At 37.2% G+C, this 22,495-nt stretch overlaps 1 protein-coding gene across 3 annotated transcripts in view; it reads left to right on the forward strand.

Annotated features, from left to right (window-relative positions):
- The first annotated feature begins 1,608 nt into the window (after nucleotides 1-1,608).
- MYPN (myopalladin) overlaps nucleotides 1,609-22,495 on the forward strand; it is a 109,250-nt gene continuing 88,363 nt past the window's right edge. For all 3 annotated transcript variants that reach the window (XR_006354972.1, XM_043987932.1, XM_043987933.1), the window contains exons 1-3: nucleotides 1,609-1,662; nucleotides 4,367-4,433; nucleotides 7,640-7,934. The gene's annotated coding sequence lies outside the window, so the exon portion shown is untranslated. The remainder of the gene's footprint in view (nucleotides 1,663-4,366; nucleotides 4,434-7,639; nucleotides 7,935-22,495) is intronic.

Here is a 22,495-nt window from a genome sequence, read left to right on the forward strand (position 1 = left end):
GAACCAGTGTCACAAAAGGAGCAAGCAGTATCACAAAAGCTTTATAAAAAGAGAACATCCTGGGGTAGCTGGTGGCACAGTGGATAAAGCACCGGCCCTGGAGTCAGGAGGACTTGAGTTCAAATTTGGCCTCAGACACTTACTAGCTGAGTGACCCTGGGCAAGTCACTTAACTTTTATTGCCTTGGCCCCCCAAAAGAGAGAGAGAGAGAGAGAGAGAGAGAGAGAGAGAGAGAGAGAGAGAGAGAGAGAGAGAGAGAGAGAGAACATCCAGAAGGTAATCAATAGTGGCAGATGTTATGAGAAAGATCAAGAAGGATGGGTGATGAAAAAAGGCCTTTGGATTTGGCGATTGGGAGATCACTAGTAATTTGAAGAGGACACTTTCAAATGAATGATGGGATCAATGGGATCAATTGCCAAGGGTTTAGAAGATTGCAAAAGGAAAGGAAGCAGAGGCAACTAATGTAGTTCACTTTCTCAAGGAGCCCTCCCAAAGGAGAGGAAAGACAGAGGACAGTAACTAGTCACAATGGTAGATCTGGCAAATGGTGCAGATACATACGGACATACTTGTAAGTAACAGAGAAGAAGACAGTTAAGGGAGATGTTGAAGATAACAGAGGAGGAATGACGGTCGAGGAGTGGGGAGGGAAGGGGATTGAGGGTGCATGTAAAGGGGTTGGCTTTGGCAAGGAGAAGGGCCCACCTCTTGCTGTGGGATTGAAGTGGGTGAGGTAGTGGGGAAAGATGAATGCTATGAGATGAGCAGAGAGAAGAACCTCATTTCAGGGGGTCAGGTATGAGGCAGGTCCTCAGCTGAAGGTGGAAAGACGCTTGAGGAGACACAAGGTTTGGGGAGGGGGATATTTAATGGTTTGGGGAAGAACGGAATGTTTGGCCACTGCAGGGAAGGAGGTAGATAAGTCATTGGAGGAACAGAAACACTAACATAAGCAGTTTCTATTTTATAGGTAGATTTTTTTTTTTTTAGGTGAGGCAATTGGGGTTAAGTGACTTGCCCAGGGTCACACAGCTAGTGTTAAGTGTCTGAGGCCGAATTTGAACTCAGGTCCTCCTGAATCCAGGGCCGGTGCTCTATCCACTATGCCACCTAGCTGCCTCTATAGGTAGATTTTTGATCAGGAGAGTGACAAAGCCACACTTATACATGAGGAAGATTATTTTGGCATTCATGTGAAGGGGTAGATGTTAGAGGAAAGAAATAAGAGGAAAGACAACAAGGTAAAAGGTTATTACAATAGCTCAAGTCATGTCAATGAGCATTTATTAAGCAGCTAGCTACCTTGTCCCAGGCACTGTGCTAAGCATTGAAGATAAAAAAGACAAATGCAATCCCTACCCTTAAGGGGCTCATAATCTACCAGGAAAGACAATATTCAAATGACTACATACAAACAAAATGTTTACAGGGGAGATAATCTAAGAAGAAAGGTACTTCCGTTAAAGAGAACCAGGAATGCTTTCTTTTTTTTTTTTTTTTTTGCAGGGCAATGAGGGTTAAGTGACTTGCCCAGGGTCACACAGCTAGTTAAATGTCAAGTGTCTGAGACTGGATTTGAACTCAGGTCTTCCTGAATCCAAGGCCAGTGCTTTATCCACTGCGCCACCTAGCTGCCCAGGAATGCTTTCTTGATGAAGGTAAGATTTTAGCTGAAACTTCAGAAAAGCCGTAAGGCAGAGGTGAGGAGGGAAAGCAATCCAGGCATGTCAGAAAACCCCTGTAAATGCATAGAGTCAGCACATAGGGTCTCCTGGAGAAGACTTGCAAGGAGGCCAGTGTCACTGAATTGTAGAGTGCATAAAGTGGGTAAGGTAGGAAAAGACTGGAAAAAGAAGAAGGGGCCAGATTGTAAAGGGCTTCTAAAGCCAAGCAGAGGATTTCATATTGGAGCTACTACAGTTTGTTGACTAGGGAAGTGACATAGTCACATCTGTACTTTATGCAGATCTGAGTAACTAAGTGGAGGATGTGATGTAGGAGGCAAAAAAAGGGGTTAACAGAAAAACCTAAGACCCAAGCTCTAATTAAGATATTAGCTCTAAAAGGGAGTCAGACCCCAGTTAATGGATAACTTACAAGTCAGGATGCTAAATTCTCTTACCCACAGAAATCAGTGCCCATAACAGAACAGAGGGAGAGAGGCCATGAAGGCCTAAGACTAGAACAATGATACATTGACAGGCTATAGAAACTTAGACTTGAAATGAATGATAAATGAAGATGTTTTGAAACTAAGCATGGGAAATGATCCAATATAACTCTGAAGAACTTATGAAAATTGCAGTCCATCTATATATAGATAAAGAACTGATGGTATCTGAAAATAGACTGAAACACTTTTTTTTTTTGATAATTCCTTAATCTGAAGTTTTGTTTTTATCTGTTTTCTCTCAAAACCTAGCTAATGTAGAATTGTTTTCCATGACTACTCATGTATAATTTTAAAAAGAAAAAAGAAAAGAAACTAAGCATGGAAACCAGAAAGAGACATGCGCAGAAAAGGCCAAATTTGTCCCCAGATTCACCTTATGATGTGTAAACCCCAAAAACACACCTCCACAGAAAAAGGTACCCACCTTGGGGGTTGGCTTAGGACTCCAGGAACTCCAAATTAGGATAAGCCCTCCCCTGTACCTCCCAAAGGTGGATAATATAATGAGTAGGACAGGCCCTCCCCTGTACCTCCCTAAAGTGGAGATTATTATAATGAGACTGATAATCAATTTATCTATACTATAAATATAACTGTCTTTTCTTTCACTATTTGAGTGATACCTTTCCACTATTCTGGTTCTCTCCCTGTGGTCACACACAGTATTGCAATAAAACTTGGGAAACTGAGTCACTGAGTCCTGCAATTCTTTGGGGACAACTCACGATCAATTTGACCCTAATTCCAGCTCACATCAGATGGACTAGAGTAGGAAGACATTGAAGCAGGGATCAAGAGATGGTGAGAGTGTGAATGCAGTGATGGTAGAAAGTGTAATATGACAGAAGAAATATTACGAAAATATGAGCTACAGAACTTGACAGCTGATTGATTGTTAAGAAACGAGGTGATGATGGTCAGGTTTCCACTATGGGTTATCATTTCTACCCAATACAAAACAAACATATGCCAGTTATTCATCTCCCCAGGTGGGAGGAGGGCAATCCCAGCCTCTGATCCTGGAGACCAGGAAGTCAAAGGGTCTAAGATGAAAGAAGAGTCAGAAACCAGAAAGCAAGGCAGGGTTCATTCCAGATGTCTGCATAGCACTAAGATCCAAAAGCTCAGTGGGTGGTAAAACTGTGGTAGATCTATTCAGAGACCTACGAAAATTAAGAAGCCAAAATGCAAAGAATACCAGGAAAGTGACCGTTATTATGATTCAACCTGATTCCCTAAAACTTCAGTTTCTTTTTGGGGCAGCCCTAATTAGCTCTGACATGCCAACGTGACTGTGGCCAGTATCCATTTAAGGGTCCTTTGGAATCAGTCGTCCCTGTCAGGCCATAGTTGCATTTGTGAATGACTGGAAGGATCATGGCCACCCCAACAGAAATAGAGAAGTTGGGAGGAGGGATATGTTTGAGAGAGGTAATGAATTCAGCTTTTGACATTTTGCGTTTGAGGTGCTCGAAAAGTTTGTCAGAGTTGGGAATGCAGAACTGGAGCTTAAGGGAGAAATTAGGGTAGGGGATAGAGATTGGAGAGTCATCTTCATTGAAATAGTGGGAGTGGATGAGATCATGCAGGTAGATAGTGTAAAGAAATAGGAAAGGAGGTCCCAGGGCCTCCACTTATAGGAACCAAGAGGAGACTGATGAACCAGTAAAGAAAGATGAAATGAATAAAAGGGTATTCCTTCTCATGGAAACTTCCTGGTAAAGCTCATAAAAATACCTTAGAAATGTCCTAATTGTCACTTTTTTTCACATTTGCTCCATATCGATTCAACATTTAACACTGTACCAAATAGAGTACAAGCCCAGGGATTTACATGTGTTCTGCCAACATTCGGTGCCGTATCTCTTTGTGAATCTTTTTTTTTTCTCTAGAGATAGTATATACAAGCCTGTTTCTGTTATCATTCTCATTCATTCAGTCAGTGAGCATTTTTTTGAGTCTCTTCCTGATTTTTTGGATCATATGTGGGTGTTTTACCTCCATTTGTTACAGATCAAGATATTAAAGTTAACTTTCAAAGAGCAAGTTGTTCTAAACGATTGTTCCCTGTATCTGCAATGGAATACTGTAAATAAATATCCCTCATTACTTGACAGTCTCAAATTTCTTTAATGTTACTTTTTTCTTTCTTTCTTTTTTTTAATGTTACTTTTGTTATGCACAACAAGCTAAACAGTTAGACTTGGATCGCTAAACGTGCCATTTGGAAAAGGGAAGGTACTGCCACCAAAAGAGGTAACTCCAACTTTATGTGTATCAGCTTTTCAGAATTTTCTGTTATATTTGCTTTTAAAAAATTCTAATGTGAATATTTCTCTAAATGCTTTCTATTTCTCCTGACCAAATATTTTCTTTGCAATTCAGTTATGCTTCTCTATTGTCAGATGAGATGTTAGATATAAAAGTTTTGTAAACCTTAAAATGCTATATAAATGTTAACCATTACTGTATTCTTTTATCCAAATAATCTTAAATGCATTTAATAGTTTCCAGACATGAGTAAAATGATACCATCATGATTAATTGTATTTTTAAAATAATATGTTGTTCTCTAGCAAAATTTAAGACCTATAATCTACTTCTACCTAACTTTTTAGAAAGCCAAGTACTAACCTGTAATGTGAACTTTCTCTTTTGAAAAATTTTCAGGAAGAGATTCCTTATGAATTTAAACAACCAAATTGCTTTGAGCATTTTATTTTAGAAAACTCTATTTTATAGTTTAAGCAGGTATCAGTCCTCCATATGCATAAAGACCAAGAGATCATTTTTGCCCCTGAGCTAGAGGTCGAGGCAACAAAACTCTCTGAGCACTTCGGGCTCAGCATATAAAAACTGTGCATGTCAAGTATTTTTAGAAAATTGAAACATAGCAGGGATTGGCAAAACAAAACAAAATCAAGAAAATAAATCAACTTTAATAACACATCATTCCAAGTGCTTACCAGCCAAGCGAAGACTTCCTTTGTCACAGATCTTCTGATTCCTTGACATTCCTAGGGATCATGTCAACCTAAGTCAACTGTTTCTGTAGCTGAGAAAACAGCTGAAAGGCCAGCTCAGGATCATTCTGGGTGTGACTCACTCAGACAGAGATTTGCGTTCACTTGCTTCTCTCTCCCTCAAAAAGGGTTTGCTTTTACCTGTGGGATGATGAAGAAAAACATTTCTAAGATTAACTTTTTTTACCCCTTTGCCCTAGTAAAAGAATGGAAGGCAGAGGAAAGTGGCATCATGTTTGTACCAGTTATTGAATTATAAGAGGAATTATGCACTTGAGCGAAAAATAACAAAAACGTTGTGATCTAAAATGTGGATCTGTGGTTTCTTTGAGAAGACATTCTTCATTGCTATATTAGCTGATTTTGAGTAATCATTTCTAAAATTTATGTTATGTCTTTTTTCAGAAAGTTCAAGGTACTAAGCCAGAAAACTTCTTATGTAATGTATGCTCAAACATAATAGTAAAAAGTAAAGTATTAGTAAAAGTACTTGGATTTTTTCTGTGACCCTTTTCTTGATTTGTAAAATGATTTTAACTCTTTCCACATTTTTCCCTCAATCCCATTTTGCTATCCATTTTACTCTCCTTTGCAGTCCAGGTCGATTCTCACCTCAGTATCTTATGCCTAGACAGAAAGGAAAATATCACTGTCACACCACTATGTTAATTTACTGTGTGTGTGTGTGTGTGTGTGTGTGAGAGAGAGAGAGAGAGACAGAGACAGAGAGACAGACAGACAGACAGAGACAGACAGAAAGACAGAGACAGACAGACAGAGAATAGGCATGTCCTTTCAGGGGAACCATCTAGAGCACAGCTGTGAAGAAAAGAATCATCCCAGCTATGCTCAGGTCATTCCACCTTCCCTTGGCCCTATCCAAGTCTTAGGATATGCTTCTTTTGAGAGTTGTGTACCCTGGCAGCACATGGAGACCAGCACCTCCAAATCCTGGCACCATATCCAGGAATTAGGGAAAGTGGGGAAGCTCCTCCCCCACATATCCCTCAAAAAAAGGTCACCTTATGAAAAGCCACACCTCCTATTAAAAACAGAAAATATAACGAGGAAGTCTAGAAACTGCTCAAAGTATATTGCTTTTTCGAAATTGTAAAATGTTAAAGATAGGTTAAGAAAAAAATAATTACGGCAAAATATGACCCCTCTTTCACAGTTTGGCATGACTTTTTTAGCTTCCTCTTTTATTTTATCTATGTAGATATGGAAATCTGTAATAAAATTTTTATTGCAGTAATTAATTTCAGTAAATAAACATTTGGTTTCTATCCTAGGCTCTAGGGATAACAATCTCAAGGAAACTTCAAAGGGATTAAAGACCTTTTACTCAAATTGGAAAATTTACACCAAAAGAAAATATGTTGATTTTAATAAGAAAACTAGATTTGCATGCTAAGAAAAATAAGAGAATGATTTTTTTTTTAGGATCAGGAGTCTTTAAATCTGAATTTTCCAAATCTTGGGCATTCACTAAGATGAATAATGTTTCTGTGACCCATGATCTATTATAAAACCATGTATTCTAAAGTTAGCAATATAATGCTTATGTATTTGGAAAAGTATATAATAACCAGTGGCTTCAGGGGAACTCTCAAAGGCAGAACAAATTATAAATGGACTAAGACTGCAATTAGTGGAATGAATACTGATATCCACAGGAGCACAGACACTTGAAGCATCGACCTATAATAACAATATAATCTCAGAACCTGTACTTTGATGAGGTAGATATTTGGGAATATATTAGATTAGGTAAACACTGTTTACCTACTAGGTTTGGCAACAAATGTGATAGGAGACATCTGCTTTCTTTGCTTTTCAAAGGCATTTCCTAAAATATGATTTCAGGTTTTGATGGACGTGAATGAGAACTGTACACTCCAAACCCATATTTGAAAACATTTGGGCTTTGAAACAGTGTCCAAAACAGTCTTTCTCAAGTATTCATATTGTCATATTCTTGTATTTCTCAGTTTGGTTGTTTTTCCTCTTCCTTTTAGAAGATCTTTCATTCATTTCTTTTAATGTTAGTTTTCTTAGACTTTTGCTATTCAGACAGCTCAGGAACACTTCCGTCTATAAAATGACATGCCAGAACCTTCTATCGGCTTTGCAAGCTTATGGTTTGATGGGTTCTTAAAATGTATGGGTAGCTTAATGCGAGAAATCAAGACCTGAAAGTTATGAAAAGAATGTATAACAAACAAAAGTCTACATTCTTAAATTTCTTTTAAATAAGTGCTTTTTATTTCAACAAAATGCAATATTGCCTGTGCTTTGAGCGTTGTCCCAAAGATGAATTAATAATATACTCTTTGAGCATCTCTCTTTAGGTGAAATTCTACAATTAGAAAAACTCAGTGCCCATAGGTGCTGATCTGCAATGGAATCCCTTTGCTCAGTGTTCTTCTGCCCAATCAGGTGGAATGTTTCACAGGCACATGGTTTATACAGCTCAAAATAACTTGGGACCTGCGAACTGACAAATGCTCTGGCTTCGGTGGTGACAGGTTGTCCAGCTTCTTGCAGCCATCTTCACTGAAACGAAGGTTGTTAACTCCTCGCTCTCTGTGGACGGCTACTTTCTGTGTCCAAGGACACAGGACATCCCATGTTCCTCCTGTCCTTTCATCTTCAAGTCCTCCTGGATAATTGGCATCGCTTTGAAACACCAGGGCTAGAGATTCTCATCTGGGCCAATTAAGAAAAAAGCAAGGTAATATATGGACTTAGTTCACAAATATGTTTTGCTAACACTCCAAAGAGCATTAATGGTGGATGAAAGGGCTATTTCAGAATGTTTGTTGTTGTTCATAATATAGATTCCGAAAGTGAATAGCTTTCTTAATAGGTGTGTTGTACCACAGAAAAGTAGCACAAAAAAGAAACCAAATGTTCTTCAGAATAAGTTGGAGAAGGTTGATATTACTCCCCTGCTTCCCAACCTCCCCTTGAAAGCTAGTACCTATTTGGGGCCTAGCGGGAAAAAATCATCAGAATGAAACTGTTACAGGTAACATACATATTATGTATGTGTGAATGTATGTATATATACATATTTACGTATACATATTTGATATTATTTAGATATTCGCTTTCAATCACCTATTCAAGTAATTGTGTACAACTATACTCCACTAGAATATCCATTTCCTTCTTAAAGAAAAGTAAACCTAAAATAATGACTACATAGTTAAGACTTTCATTTTAATTTTTTTATCATGTAAAAGGATATGTCTTGCTAAATTTAGTATTGGGAGATCTGCTCCCTGGATTAATGTACACAACAGCTGCAGAAGCAGTCCGACTCAGAGGGCATTGCTAGTTCTTTCCCCCATTCTATCTCTTGCTGTCTTTTCATTTCCATCAGAAAGATACGTGACTGTCAGTGGCAAGTGTTTGGCCTAAGACGTTATAATGTTAAGCAGTAAGGAGGGATATATCTGATTTTTAAATTGTCTAAAAATATATAAAGAGTTAAGAAGGGAGAATAAACCAAATAGGGAGTTCTGGCTGCCCTAAGAGATGACCATCACATTAAGACCATCAGGAAAGTTAATTACTTTAGCAATAACATTTTAGTTACATCTTAATTTAAGGAAGCTATCGTTCAGCAAGAAAAAAAAATAGCTGAAGGAACTAGATTTACACATCAACTCTTCTTAGTCTTCCTTCTAATAAATTAATAAGTTTTGAGCACATTTTGCTTTTTGTTTTAGTACATTATTAAAGTATGACATGCCACACTTGTTTAAACCAATCTAATTGCTTTTTTATTCTGTTATACAAGAACTACAAGAATTCTGATAAATAGTAAAAGCCTTTCTTTGTAAATTTAAAATTTCATGACATACAATAGGATTAAGAACCACATTTTAGACATGAGAGACCTTTATAATAATAGAGCATGACACATGCAAGTGGTCACAGTCTACATTCACCCATTTTCCTCTGCTTATAGCCCTTGGCAAGTGCAAATTAGAACTCATCACATTGTTTTGAACATTCTGGTCTTCTTATTAGTGTTATTATTATTAGATAAATTTATAATAATAATAATTATTATTATACCAGTATTATTATTTAGATCAGTCTCTGAAATCTAGGAAGACTGCATACAACCTTATTTTTCTTGCTCTGTTATGACTTGAGAGGGCATATTCAGTGAAATTGCTCTAGACTAGAACCTACAGGTGATAGGGAATATCCACTCAATCCCAAGCACTGGCCAAACCAGATGAAAATGTCATTGAGAAATGTTTTACAAAATAAGTAAAAATACGACATAGATAATGTTAATTTGTGGTTTTCTAAGTTAATATGTGGCCTCTAGGGATCTGTTTCTATATGAGTTTGACACCACTGATCTAAACAACTAATTCCTTAACATAGGAATGGCAATGTGCTTATCGCGTCAGCCTAGCATGACAAGTAGATTTGGTGAAACTGATTCCAGAAAAATAAATTCCTCTGTTCATTTCATAATGTAAACGTTCAAATCTATTCATATGGGTAAATACAACAAATATGATGAAGACAACTCAACATTAAAGTCACCAGATGATTTTAAGGCAACATGTCCTCGTTCCTTTTGAGATTATTTTACATAGGTGAGTTTTATGACAGAAAGTAGCCATAAAAGCAATTTTTCTGGTAGGAATATTCCAAAATTATAAATAATGATCATTTCCACCTCCTTTAGAAATAGAATTTATTTTTTAGAAATCTCTCATATTGATTTATTCCTCTTACATGGAGCACTGTTACATGTCATTTTAATAAGTAGGCATTGGCCTTATTATAGTCTTTCATAAAACAAATCCATAATATGAGTCAACTTAAATCAAAATAATACTACTGTTTTGTTCCAGTTGAAAAGTTGGATAATGCTTCCCCTTGAAATTTGTCTTTTAATGGTTTCCTTTTCTTGAGGCCTAAAATGGAATGATTTTGCATCTTTCCAATTCAATCTGAATCCGATGACATCTCCCATTAGCTAGAGAATAGAATTCCACTTGTATTACCTATGGGGTAGGTAAATCAGATCTACCTTGAAGGGACCTTACTGGTTTTTTCCATCTAGAAGTTGTGAGCACAGCAAAGAGACCCACATAGAATCTCCATCTTATGTCACCAAGAGTCCTAATTTTGTCTGGTTTATGCCCTTCCTGGCTAATGTACAGCCTTAGCTTACCCCCAAAGTATAGTAATAGAAGTTAGAAGAGTGTAAAAATGACCCAGAGGCTCAGGGCACGTTTTAGACCTTTGTATGGGGGGGGGTGTTTCTCTCTTCTTTAAAAAGGAGAAGAGGGCATCTAGGTGGATTAAGCACTGACCCTGGATTCAGGAGGACCTGAGTTCAAATCCAGCCTCAGACACTTGACATTTAATAGCAGTGTAACCCTGGGCAAGTCACTTAACCCTCATTGACCCACAAAACAAAAACAAATTTAAAAAAACTCTCTAGAAAAGAGAAAATAAAGCTAGAAGATGATAATGATGAAGATATCTCATATATATATATATATTCAGTTTTAAAGTATGTTAAAAAGTAATAGGATATCAAACATCCGTTTTAAAGGGAACAAGGAAGTATAAGTGGAATGATGTGACTGTAAACCTAGGCATACATTTATAGCATTTGAATTTATTTCTAGATTGCTCATTTAGCACAAATGTTTGTGTTATTGCAATCCATAGAATTCATGTGCATTCCATTACAATCACTTTACCATAACACAAAAAACCCAACACATTTATATAGTACTTTAAGGATTACAAAGTTTTCCTCAGAACAACCCTATTAGGTAATTATTAGTATCCCCATTTTTTTGAAGAGTAAACTGAGGGGGCAGCTAGGTGGCGCAGTGGATAAAGCATCGGCCTTGGATTCAGGAGTACCTGAGTTCAAATCCAGCCTCAGACACTTGACACTTACTAGCTGTGTGACCCTGGGCAAGTCACTTAACCCCCATTGCCCCGCAAAAAAAAAAAAAGAGTAAACTGAGGCTCAAAGAGGTAAAATAATTTGTCCAAGACACGTCATTAGCAAGCATCGGAGCCAGAGTTTGAATCTAGATATCTCCTAGTCCAACTTTACAGCTACAATGAAAATAAAAAGTTCTCTATGTTTAGAGCAGTGTCATACGAGCTTGGTCGTGCTCTTCCTTTCCTACTTTGCTCTAAAATACATAAATGATGATTGGGCCTTAGCTTCCTTAGATCTTTTTGACACCCCATTCCAGTTCCCATCCAATCCAACATCTTTATCACTTTCATTTCACCACAGAATTAAGGGTTTTTAAAATTCACTTTCAATCACCTAAAAAGTGGCATGTGTTAAACATACTAAAGAAAGAAAACAGATGGTCTTGTTCTTAATTTGATTTATAGGATTTCGATTAATTTTATGATTGAAATGAATTAATATTATTCTTTAAGAATTTCCTAAGCTATGACTACATATGTATAACTTATGTTGAATTGCTTGAGTTCTTAAGGGGAAGGGGTGAGGAGGGAGGGAGGAAGAGAATTTAAAACACGAAGTTTTAAAAATCAGTGTGAAAATTTGTTTATACATGTAACTTGGGGAAAATTCCAAACAAACAAATAAATAAATAAATAAAAATAATTTCCTAAGCTAAGTGTTTCACTTCTAGTGACCACTTACCAGTAAGAGACCTCAACAACTTGTCTCTTTCTGTGCCCCCAACCAAATCCCTTTTTATTCTTGGACTATTTTATTTTTTTGTCTACCTTCAGTGACTCCAAATTTTTCTACAAAGTATACTTAAATCATTCCCATGCCCACCACCTCAATTATGTCTCTTAAATCAGGAGTCTTAAACCGATATCTGTGCCTTTGGTTATTTAATTCGTTTTCACTATGTTTTGATAACTATATTTCAATATAATTGGTTTCCTTTGTAACCTCATATCTTTGATCCTATGCATTTAAACATATTTTTTCTGAGGAGTCTATTAGCTACATCAGACTGCTAAAAGGTCCATGACACAAAATACAAACAAAGCCTAAGAACCTCTGTCTTAAAAGGACCGCTATTTCCTTCCAGATTAGTTTGGCAGTGACCTTCAGTATTCTCTGCTGGCTAGCACCGACTCTCTCTCCTTTTATGTGTTCAAACTACAGCCTTCTAGCCAGCCTTCCCTTCCCAACCACCCCCATCCCCATCACATCAAGTTTTTCAGGTCTTACCCAAACCATTAAACTATTTCCACTGAAACATATCTCAGTATTCTTTTATTTTTTTTTAATCTTAAAAGTATTTTATTATTTTCCAGTTACATGTAAAGATAGTTTTCAACATTTGTTTTTATAAGATTTTTAATTCCAAGTTTTTCTCCCTCCCTTCCTCCTTTCCCTCCCCTCTCCCCAAGACAGGAAACAATCTGATATAGGTGTTTTATACATATACATATACATACACATACACATACACATACACATACACATACACATACACATACACATACACATACACATACACATACACATACACATACACATATACATATACATATACATATACATATATATGTTTTCCTTTACCTCAAAATTCATATCCTTCCCCCTTTAGGAAGCTTTCATTGACTAATTTGATTCCCACTTTGCTGCTAGTAGTTTGTGAATCAATACACTCCTCTTGTCTAAACATGCTTATACAATGGTTGTACTTAGTAGGTTTTTTGCCTTGTTTTCCTTTTCAAATTGTAATATCCTTAAAGGAAGGGGCCTTGCTAAGTCGTTACTAGATAACATAAGTGACTATAACTCTAGTGCTATACACCCCGAATTTACTCACTATAGATCCTTGTTGACTGAATGACTAAGACCTCTCGAACAAAATAGGTTAGACTTTTCTCAACGTATATCCTGCCTCATAAAAATTTAAATGCTATTTTCAGACAAGCCTAAAAACCATTTGTATCTGACATGTCTAGGACCAATTTCTATTAGCTAAGATTGACTTTTTGACTTAGCAAGAGTTTCTTCGAAGCACCTTCTAAGGATAGTTATGTGGTATGCAGGACAGCACTGATCCAGTCAGCCACAGAATCCTGGACCTAGAGATGGAAGGACATGAGAAGCCATGTAATTTAACTCCCCTAATTTTACAGCTGAAGAAACTGAGGTTGCAAAGAAATGGGAGCCAAGAGAAATGTACTGATTATCTTTTTCCTAGAGGTTATTCTGCTAGCAGTAACTAAATATCGGCAAATTATAGGCTACAAAGAATATAATAATAATAATATCTGTATAAAACTTTACATGCATATAGAGTTTATACACATTATTTTGTGTAAGTCACACAGTAACCCCATTTTATAAAGAGGTTCATAGGATCAAAGAGATTAAATAGCTTGCCCAGGGACACACACAGTAAGAATCTAAGGAGGGATTTGAATCCAGGTCCTGACTACAAGTCAGAGACTTTATCTGCTAAGCTGCATGGACTTGAATATATATGCAGTTACTCAAGTGCATAAAGGATTGAGAAGAGGCCTGTGATTTCATTGGTATAGGGAGCTCCTGATTCAAGTTATTCCTTTTACTAAGGCAGGTTGTCACCTTCTCTGCAACTTATAGACTAATAGAGTTGCCTAGAGCACAGAGAAATTAAGTGGTTTACCTAGTGTCACACAGTCAATACGTGGACAAAGCAGAATTTGAACTCAGAGCCTTCCTGCGTTCAAGGCCAGCTCTTTGTACACTGCTATGCCATGTGGCCCCAAAAGTAAGGAAATCAGCCCCATTATAGGCCTTTTTTTTTTAAGTGAGGTAATTGGGGTTAAGTGACTTGCCCAGGGTCACACAGCTAGTAAGTGTTAAGTGTCTGAGGCCGGATTTGAATTCAGGTCCTCCTGAATCCAGGGCCAGTGCTCTATCTACTGTGCCACCTAGCTGCCCTTGCCACCTAGCTGCCCCGGCCTTTTTTTTTGTAGAGAGGGAAATAACTAGACTTAGTTTTCCCATTTTTATTTTTTTTTATTTTTTTCTGATAAAAGTATTTTTTTCCAGTTACATGTAAAGATAGTTCTCAACATTTGTTTATACAAGCTTTCCAATTTCATATTTTTCTCCCTCCCTCCCTTCCCACCCCTCCCCTAGACAGCAGGTAATCTGATCTTGAACACCACATGACAATTCATTAAATCTAGTAGTTTTGTCAAAACAGAGAAAGAAAAGTATAGACCAATGTCCCTAATGAATATCAATGCAAAAAATCTGAAACAAAATATTAGCAAGGTGATTACAGCAAGTGATCACCAGGATCATACACTATGACCAGGTGGGATTTATACCAGGAATGCAGGGCTGCTTCAACATCAGGAAAACTGTCAACATAATCAACCACATCAGTAACAAAACCAACCAAAATCATATGATTATCTCAATAGATGCAGAGAAAGTGCTTGACAAAATACAAAACTCGTTCCTATTAAAAACACTAGAGAGAGGGGCCGCTAGGTGGTGCAGTGGATAGAGCACCGGCCCTGGATTCATGAGTTCCTGAGTTCAAATCCAGCCTCAGACACTTGACACTTACTAGCTGTGTGACCCTGGGCAAGTCACTTAACCCCCATTGCCCCCCTCAAAAAAACCAAAACAAAACAAAACACTAGAGAGCCTAGGAATAGGTGGAGCTTTCCTTAAAATAATAAACAGTATCTACCTACAACCATCAGCAAACATTGTATGTAATGGGATAATTTAGAGGCATTCCCAATAAGATTAGGGGTGAAATAGAGATGTCCATTATCACCTCTATTATTTAATATTGTACTAGAAATGTTAGCTTTAGCAATAAGAGGGGAAAAAGGAATTAATGGAATTAGAATAGGCAAAGAAGAAATAAAACTTTCACTCTTTGCGGATGATGTGATGGTATACTTAGAGAATCCTAAAAAATCAACTAAAAAACTACTTGAAACAATGAACAACTTTGACAAAGTTGCAGGATATAAAATAAACTCACAAAATCCACCAGCATTTCTATTCATGACCAACAAAGCTCAGCAGCAAGAGATAGAAAGAGAAATGCCATTTAAAGTAATGGTAGACAATATAAAATACTTGGGAGTCTGCCTGCCAAGACAAACCCAGGAACTCTATGAACACAATTACAAAACACATTTCACACAAATAAAATCAGATCTATATAACTGGAGAAATAGCAATTACTCATGGATAGGCCAAACTAATATAATAAAAATGACAATCCTACCTAAATTAATATACTTATTCAGTATACCAATCAGACTACCTAAAAATTATTTTATAGAGTTAGAAAAAATAATAACAAAATTCATCTGGAAGAACAAAAAAAAAGTAGTCTTTCTATTTTAATTCAAGGTCCTAATGGCTTTTCCCTCAACCCCTTTCTTAAGCATTCACATTCACAAGAGAAAAATCATTGTACATCACCCTTATTTCTCTAGTAGTATGGCCTCTCCAGAAGTTCGGACCATGTCTAAAAATGAAAAATCAAAACAAAATGGATCAATAACCTAGAAAAACTGTTGCTGTGTTCATGTAACCTGTGAAGTCTGCCCCCCAAAGTATATATACTTTCAGCGAGTTCGCTGATCTCACACTCTTTTCTAAAGAAAGATGACTAGCAGGAGGTAGCTAGAGCGGGTCAAACAGACGAGATAGACAACTAACTTTGCTATTTCAGTGAACCTTTGATTGCACCAGTGTGGACAATTCCTCCACCAGAGCCACTGCAGTCCATCCCTGCATTCTCTGGCTAATCATTGTTCCAGTTTTCTATAACTCCTCCATTGAGCATCTACACAAGCTAGCGGCTGTCCTTTGGGATTTCAAAGATTTCATGGCTACCAGTGTAACACTTCCACTCTCCGTTCATCCTCCCTTAATCTTACTACATAACACCCTACCTTTTCTAGTTATCCACATCCTTCATTATATATTTCATATCCTGTCTTGAACTCCATTCATATCTGGTAGCATGATATAACATACTGATGCCTCATATGTCTTTGCATTCCCCTTTGTATAACCAACAACTTTGACTCTTCTAAGAAAAATGCTCGTTGAATAGATGAATCAGTGAGATGGTTGTTTCATGATTTGTAACCATGTACCATCACCAAAAAGGATTACTACCACAAACAAAATGGCTTTGGCAGAAGGGAGCTGCTTGGATTTATTGAAAGTATCATGCAGTTTCAGATGCATTCTCATTCACTTTCTATTCAATTCTGAGCTTAGCTCACTGTCCACTTGTAGTGCCTGTCCCAGGTAAATGCAGTTGTGACTCAGAGGGTTTGCCAGCCAACTGCATATTTGCATATTGGGACAAAATGCTTCCTTATTCTACTAGGTGTGGTGGCATGGACCCCTATGGAGCAGCCACAGATTTCACTGATGAGGACCCACTCTGTTTGGAGGCTCAATGTTATCCACAAATAGGAGCATCTGAAGAAACTCAAGCACCTCTCATAAATCCTTCCATTTGAATTTTTTTTTTTTTGGTGGGGCAGTGAAGGTTAAATGACTTGCCCAGGGTCACACAGCTAATAAGTGTCAAGTATCTGAGGCCGGATTTGAACTCAGGTCCTCCTGAATCCAGGGCTGGTGCTTTATTCATTGTGCTACCTAGCTGCCCCCCTTCCATTTGAATTTTGATGACATCCTTCATAATCAGAAAATTGTTCACCAAGTTTATCTCTTAGGTTCCTTCTCTCAAGGAATTTTGTACAACCAAATGAGAGAATGCATTTAAAGTCCCATGGAAATGTCCAGAGAACACAGGAGAATCTTGTAACCCCTATCCTTCTCAATGAAAGCTATGACTATGAAGATGTCTGCTCTAGGAAATAGTGAAATTCTGCCTGCTACCTTCTCATATTTTCTTCAAGAGAATCCTCAGGAATATTTTCTAGAAATAAAACAGTATTAGATAATAATAAACAGTGTAGCTTAGTGGAAGAGCTGGCCTAGAAGATAAAGGCTCCAGTCCAGCCTCAGATATATCCTGGCTCTATGACTCTGGGCTTGTCAATTAACCTCTTGGTGCTCTAAGAAACTCCTTAAGGTTGCAGAGAAGGAGCTGACTTGGATTCGTAGAGGTAATTTCTTTACCTAAGAATTCCCTATACCAATAAAATCACAAGATTATTTTTCTATTTCCAAAGAAAGTCAGTAGTTGCTCTCTTCTCAGTCACCTTAAACACACACACACACACACTGTTTTCTATTATCTTTTCCATTTTTTGGGGGGAAATTTCTCTCCTTTCAGACATCTTTTTTTTTTAAGTGAGGCAATTGGGGTTAAGTGACTTGCCCAGGGTCACACAGCTAGAAGGTGTTATGTGTCTGAGGCCAGATTTGAACTCAGGAACTCCTGACTCCAGGGCCAGTGCTCTATCCACTGCGCCACCTAGTTGTCCTCCTTTCAGACATCTTGAAAATTAATCTTTGATTAGTATTAAAATTATTCCATTTTCAGCTTGGATCTTTCTCTGTATATATTTGGTCAGGTCCAGCTACTTTTCCTTCCAATTTCATATTACTGAGTGTCATTTCGATTTCTTCATATAACCCATAAGGTATTATAATCCAAACATGGTAGTTCCACTGTCAGTGCTAATGAGAATAGGTCTCTTTAGACATGAGGGCATATCTGTTCCATTTCATATCTATTTTCTGTCTTTTCAATTTCATCTATGAAAATTCTTGGGACCTGCCAGATTTGGGTCAAACAACAAGTTTTCAATAGGTTCATTTTCCTCTCAACTTCTTTTCATTGATTTATGAGACAATATTGCTAATAATGTTCCATTATCTTCCTTCACAAAGTTTTGCAAATGAGTTTGTAGTCTAAACTTGTTTCACCTTTATGTTTATCCATTTTTTAAGGGCATCAAGTGTTTTTAGGTTAAGGCATTTTTATATTCTTTTGGCTGCCTTGCTATAACAGATGTTTTATATCAATTCAAACTCCGAGAAATGGCAATAGAGACTTTATCCATTTCTCATTTTTCAGAGCCAGCAACTTAATTAAATAAGTTTGGTTGGAGCTCTTGTATTTACATAAAATATTTTAATTTGGTGCTGATTTTACACTTTGCTTTGATGTTATATTTAACCTTTACTTTAACAATCAATATCCTTCTGCACACAGACTTATATAAGTGAATAAGTCTTACCACCTTCAAAATGGTCACCTCACAAGCCAATACACATTGATCCTGCTATTATTGTTCATAATATTTTGGGGCTCCTCCAAAACCTGTAAGTTCAGGTGGCAAATTTTCATTCTTTAAGAATGGACTTGAGTTTTAGAAATAGCCCCAAATCGTTCAGAATGAATAAGGTAAAAATGATCAAGCTGAACAAATTTGTTTTATTTTTTTAAATTATGACCTATAATAAAATAATTTGATTATATTATTTCCTCTCGTTCTACCCAGAGGCAAGGCCAGGAGCAGTCACCAAGAAGGGCCCTCTGTGGTTTGGGCTTCAGTGCCAATGGGATTGATGGAGGAGGCCAGAAAGGTTAACAAATAAACTAAGACCTGAGTTAGCTAAAAGGGTTAATAGAGAAACTAAGGCTTGAGCTCTTATCAACTGTTACCCGGAAGTTTGAGTCTTTATCACCCAACACTATCAACAGAAGCTTAAGGAGACAGTAACCAGGGACCATAAACCATTAATAGCCATTAATAATTCTGGATGACAGGAAACAGAAACTATACCTAGATACCAGATCTTAAAGTAAAGAGATATCCTAAACAGAGAGACCCTTGGGGTCTGACAAGTTTAAATATGTTTTAGGAACATGTACAAAAGGACCAAATGTGTCCTTAGGTGAACCTTATGATGTTTAAACCCCCAAAACACAACCCTGGTGAGAAAGGTACCTGTCTTGGGGGATGTCTTGGGACCCCAGGAATTCCAAAATAGGATGTGAACCTCCCACAAGGAGGAGCTTAAAATAATAAGGAAATAACCTACTTTTCTCACTATAAATATAACCATGTCCATCTCCCTGAGATACCTTTCTCCTTTGGGGTGTTCTCACTGTGATCATCACAATCTTTTAATAAAACTTAGAAACTGAGTCACTGAGTCTTGTAATTCTTTGGGATGCCTCACAATCAATTTGATCAATTAAATCCATTCCCACTTCAGGATGACCTGATCTGAGCAATGTCAATCTGGAAGAGTAGTGAGGGGCCAGAAACAATTAGGGGGTGGTTTGAAGTCAAATAACAGTCAATCAGGGGCCAGGGGGCAGATGCTTGGTCCAGAATTACATTTTAGAAGTGTGACAGTGTTAGAATCCAAGGAAGCAAGAGTGCAAAATACTGCCCCAGGTTTCTCAAGTGTTCAAGGAACTAGGTCACCAAGCAGATACGATTCTGATTTGACTTTGTATGGAGTTATCGTGCTAATATCCTTTTGACTCTTGCCACTAGTGACTGGCTGTCCCTGCCCCTTTTTGTTCTTCCCCCTAAGCTTCCAAGGGACAACTCCCATAGGCTTCTAGTATTTTTCTTGAAGGAAACTTGTTTGCAAATGCAGACTCTGCTTTTCTGGTGGACCTCATAAATGAGTTTGGAAGATAATGCCAAAAGAATTTTGTGTACTTGCTTGCATTCTGGTATGGTGGGGAAAACACTGGATTAAGAGTCAAAATACTTCTTTAAAAAAATTTTTTTTGGTCTAAAAAACAGTAATAGTGACCCTGCTCCAACTAGAGTATGACAGGTAAACAAATGTAATCTGGTACTATTTCCTCATTAATGGACTATAGGGACAAATTTGTTGATAAATGAGGAAAGAATCTTATTTTACTCTACATTCAGAGGAGGGAAATGTAATGGTTTGTATAAATAAAGAATATGATTAAAATTGTAAAAACCCAAAACCCCCAAAATGCTTGGGTTCTAGCCCCAGGTCCATAACTCAACCAGTTGGGTGACTTCTACATTTACTTGACCTCTCTAAGGCTGTAAATGGAAGTCGTGACACTACTTACAATACCTTACAAGGTTGTTTTAAGGATAGTAATTTGTAAATCGTAAAGCACATACAAATTAAAACCAATCTCAGTACTCCATAAATATACTGCATTTAAAAAAAAATTTCTATTTTTATTGTCTCGTGTTCTCAAACAGACACAGACATAGATACATTTGTAAGCGTATGGTCACCAATCACATTAAAGTCTTTTTATTTTCTTGCAATCTGGAAGTTTGCTTTTCTTCTTTCCTTATAGGATCTACCTAATAGGAATGAAAACTGCTTCTTTGTGGGTTTTAAAATAAACATCTATTGACAGTTTCTGTGTTTATATCACCCACATTTATTTTCTCTATGAATTTTTCTGTATTATGAGCATAAATACTCACATTTCAATATACAAAGAACAAAAAAGGCAATTGTGAAACCAAGAGTTTCTATTTACCTACAACTTTTTTTCCTAACACATTAATACAATAGTATCAACATTGCCCTACTTCTCTGCTTTCCCTTCTGAACTTTCACTTTCTTCTTTGTAATTTAAACATCCTTTACTTTTTCTTTTTTTCTGTTACATCAGTATCGATGCCTGCCCACTCTCTCCCTCAATGCTCCCCCACCCTGCAGAAAAATAAAAAACATTTTAACAAATATGTATATATATGTGTGTGTGTATGTATGTAGTATACATATTTGTGTGTGTATATATATATATATGTGTGTGTATATATAGTTAAAACAAATTCACATGTTAGCCATGTCAGATATTACCTGCCTCATTCTGCTCCTCATTCTATTACCTCTCTGCCAAGAAGTAGCAGGTATGCTTCAGCATCAGTCTTTTGAAGACAGAACTGGTCACTGCATTGATCAGATTTCTGAATTTTTTCATCATATAATTTTTTTTCAATATATTCCTTTCCCTCACCCTCCTAGAGAGCCATCCATTTCTTACAACAAAAAACAACAGAGAGAGAAACAGTTCAGCAAAACTAGCCAACACAGAAAAAGTATAACATTATATTCAGTGTTCCATACCAGTAATCCTCACCACTATAAGACAGTGGGAAGATACAAAAGTACTTCTTTATAGGAAAGTACTTGTCAACTGGACAGAACCAGATTCTAACCTATGAATGGCCAGAGCCAAACAGAGCAGGTCAGGGACAGGTGAGTCAGGAATTAGAAAGAAGTTTTATTTTCAGAGTGAGGAAAAAGGCTTGCAAGCAAGAAGGAGCTATAGACACTTGTGCCAGGGCCCCACCCCAAGTTGGGGAGATTTGATTTGTTTGATTCATTGCAGGACTTTCCGAGTTTGTCTAGTGCTTGTCTTTGATCAGAGAACACCTTGTGAATTATGTGATTTTGCCAGAGGGTGAGATCATCCAGAGGGTGATCAAAAAGGATTGTTGTCCTGCCAGGCTCAGGGCACAGCTTGCCTGCTGGGCCTTGGTGCTGGAAAACCTCTAAGTTTAATTTTTTCATAGTGAACAAAGAAAAACACTCAATGTTAATTGGATGTTAATAATACCAGAACTTAGAAAATGAACCTGTAATATTATGGGATTTTGGTTTTTTGGGGGGGGAATGAGGATTAAGTGACTTGCCCAAGGTCAGACAGTCAAGTGTCTAAGGCTGGATTTGAACTCAGGTCCTCCTGAATCCAGGGCCAGTGCTTTATCCACTGTGCCACCTAGCTGCTCCTATTATGGGTTTTTATGATTCAAAATGTAGTACTCATCATATAAAAACAATTTCCATTTGCAAATTTTAAAATCCTTAAATATCTGAAGTGCACAGTGTTAATATCTATTCTTTCCTGATAAGGAAACTAAACTTATATACCTTGTTTCTGGTCAAAAGATAAAAGTGCCCCTATACACACACACACACACACACACACACACCTCCTCTAAGTGAGATTAAATATTCAATTTTGGTGATCATTTCAGATTTGCCATATATCATACCTGTAATTACAATCAATTTCCATTATAACTGAAGTAAATGTGTGGGTTAGAATGACATTTGCCATCACTTATAATTGTGTCATTAGACTGTGAGCTCCTTGAGGTCTCCTTTGTCTCTTCTTGTATCCCCAAACTTAGCACAGTGCTTGGCACATAGTAGGCTCTTAATAAATGTTTATTGATGGATTGATTTGAAACACAGGGTTTTGATGGTCAGGGACTGGCACATATTAAGTGGTTAATAAATGCCTATTGCTTGTTGACTAATTCATGTCTGTGTTCCCGATTCTA

Source organism: Dromiciops gliroides, chromosome 2, assembly GCF_019393635.1.
Source record: "Dromiciops gliroides isolate mDroGli1 chromosome 2, mDroGli1.pri, whole genome shotgun sequence".
Lineage (NCBI taxonomy): Eukaryota > Metazoa > Chordata > Mammalia > Microbiotheria > Microbiotheriidae > Dromiciops > Dromiciops gliroides.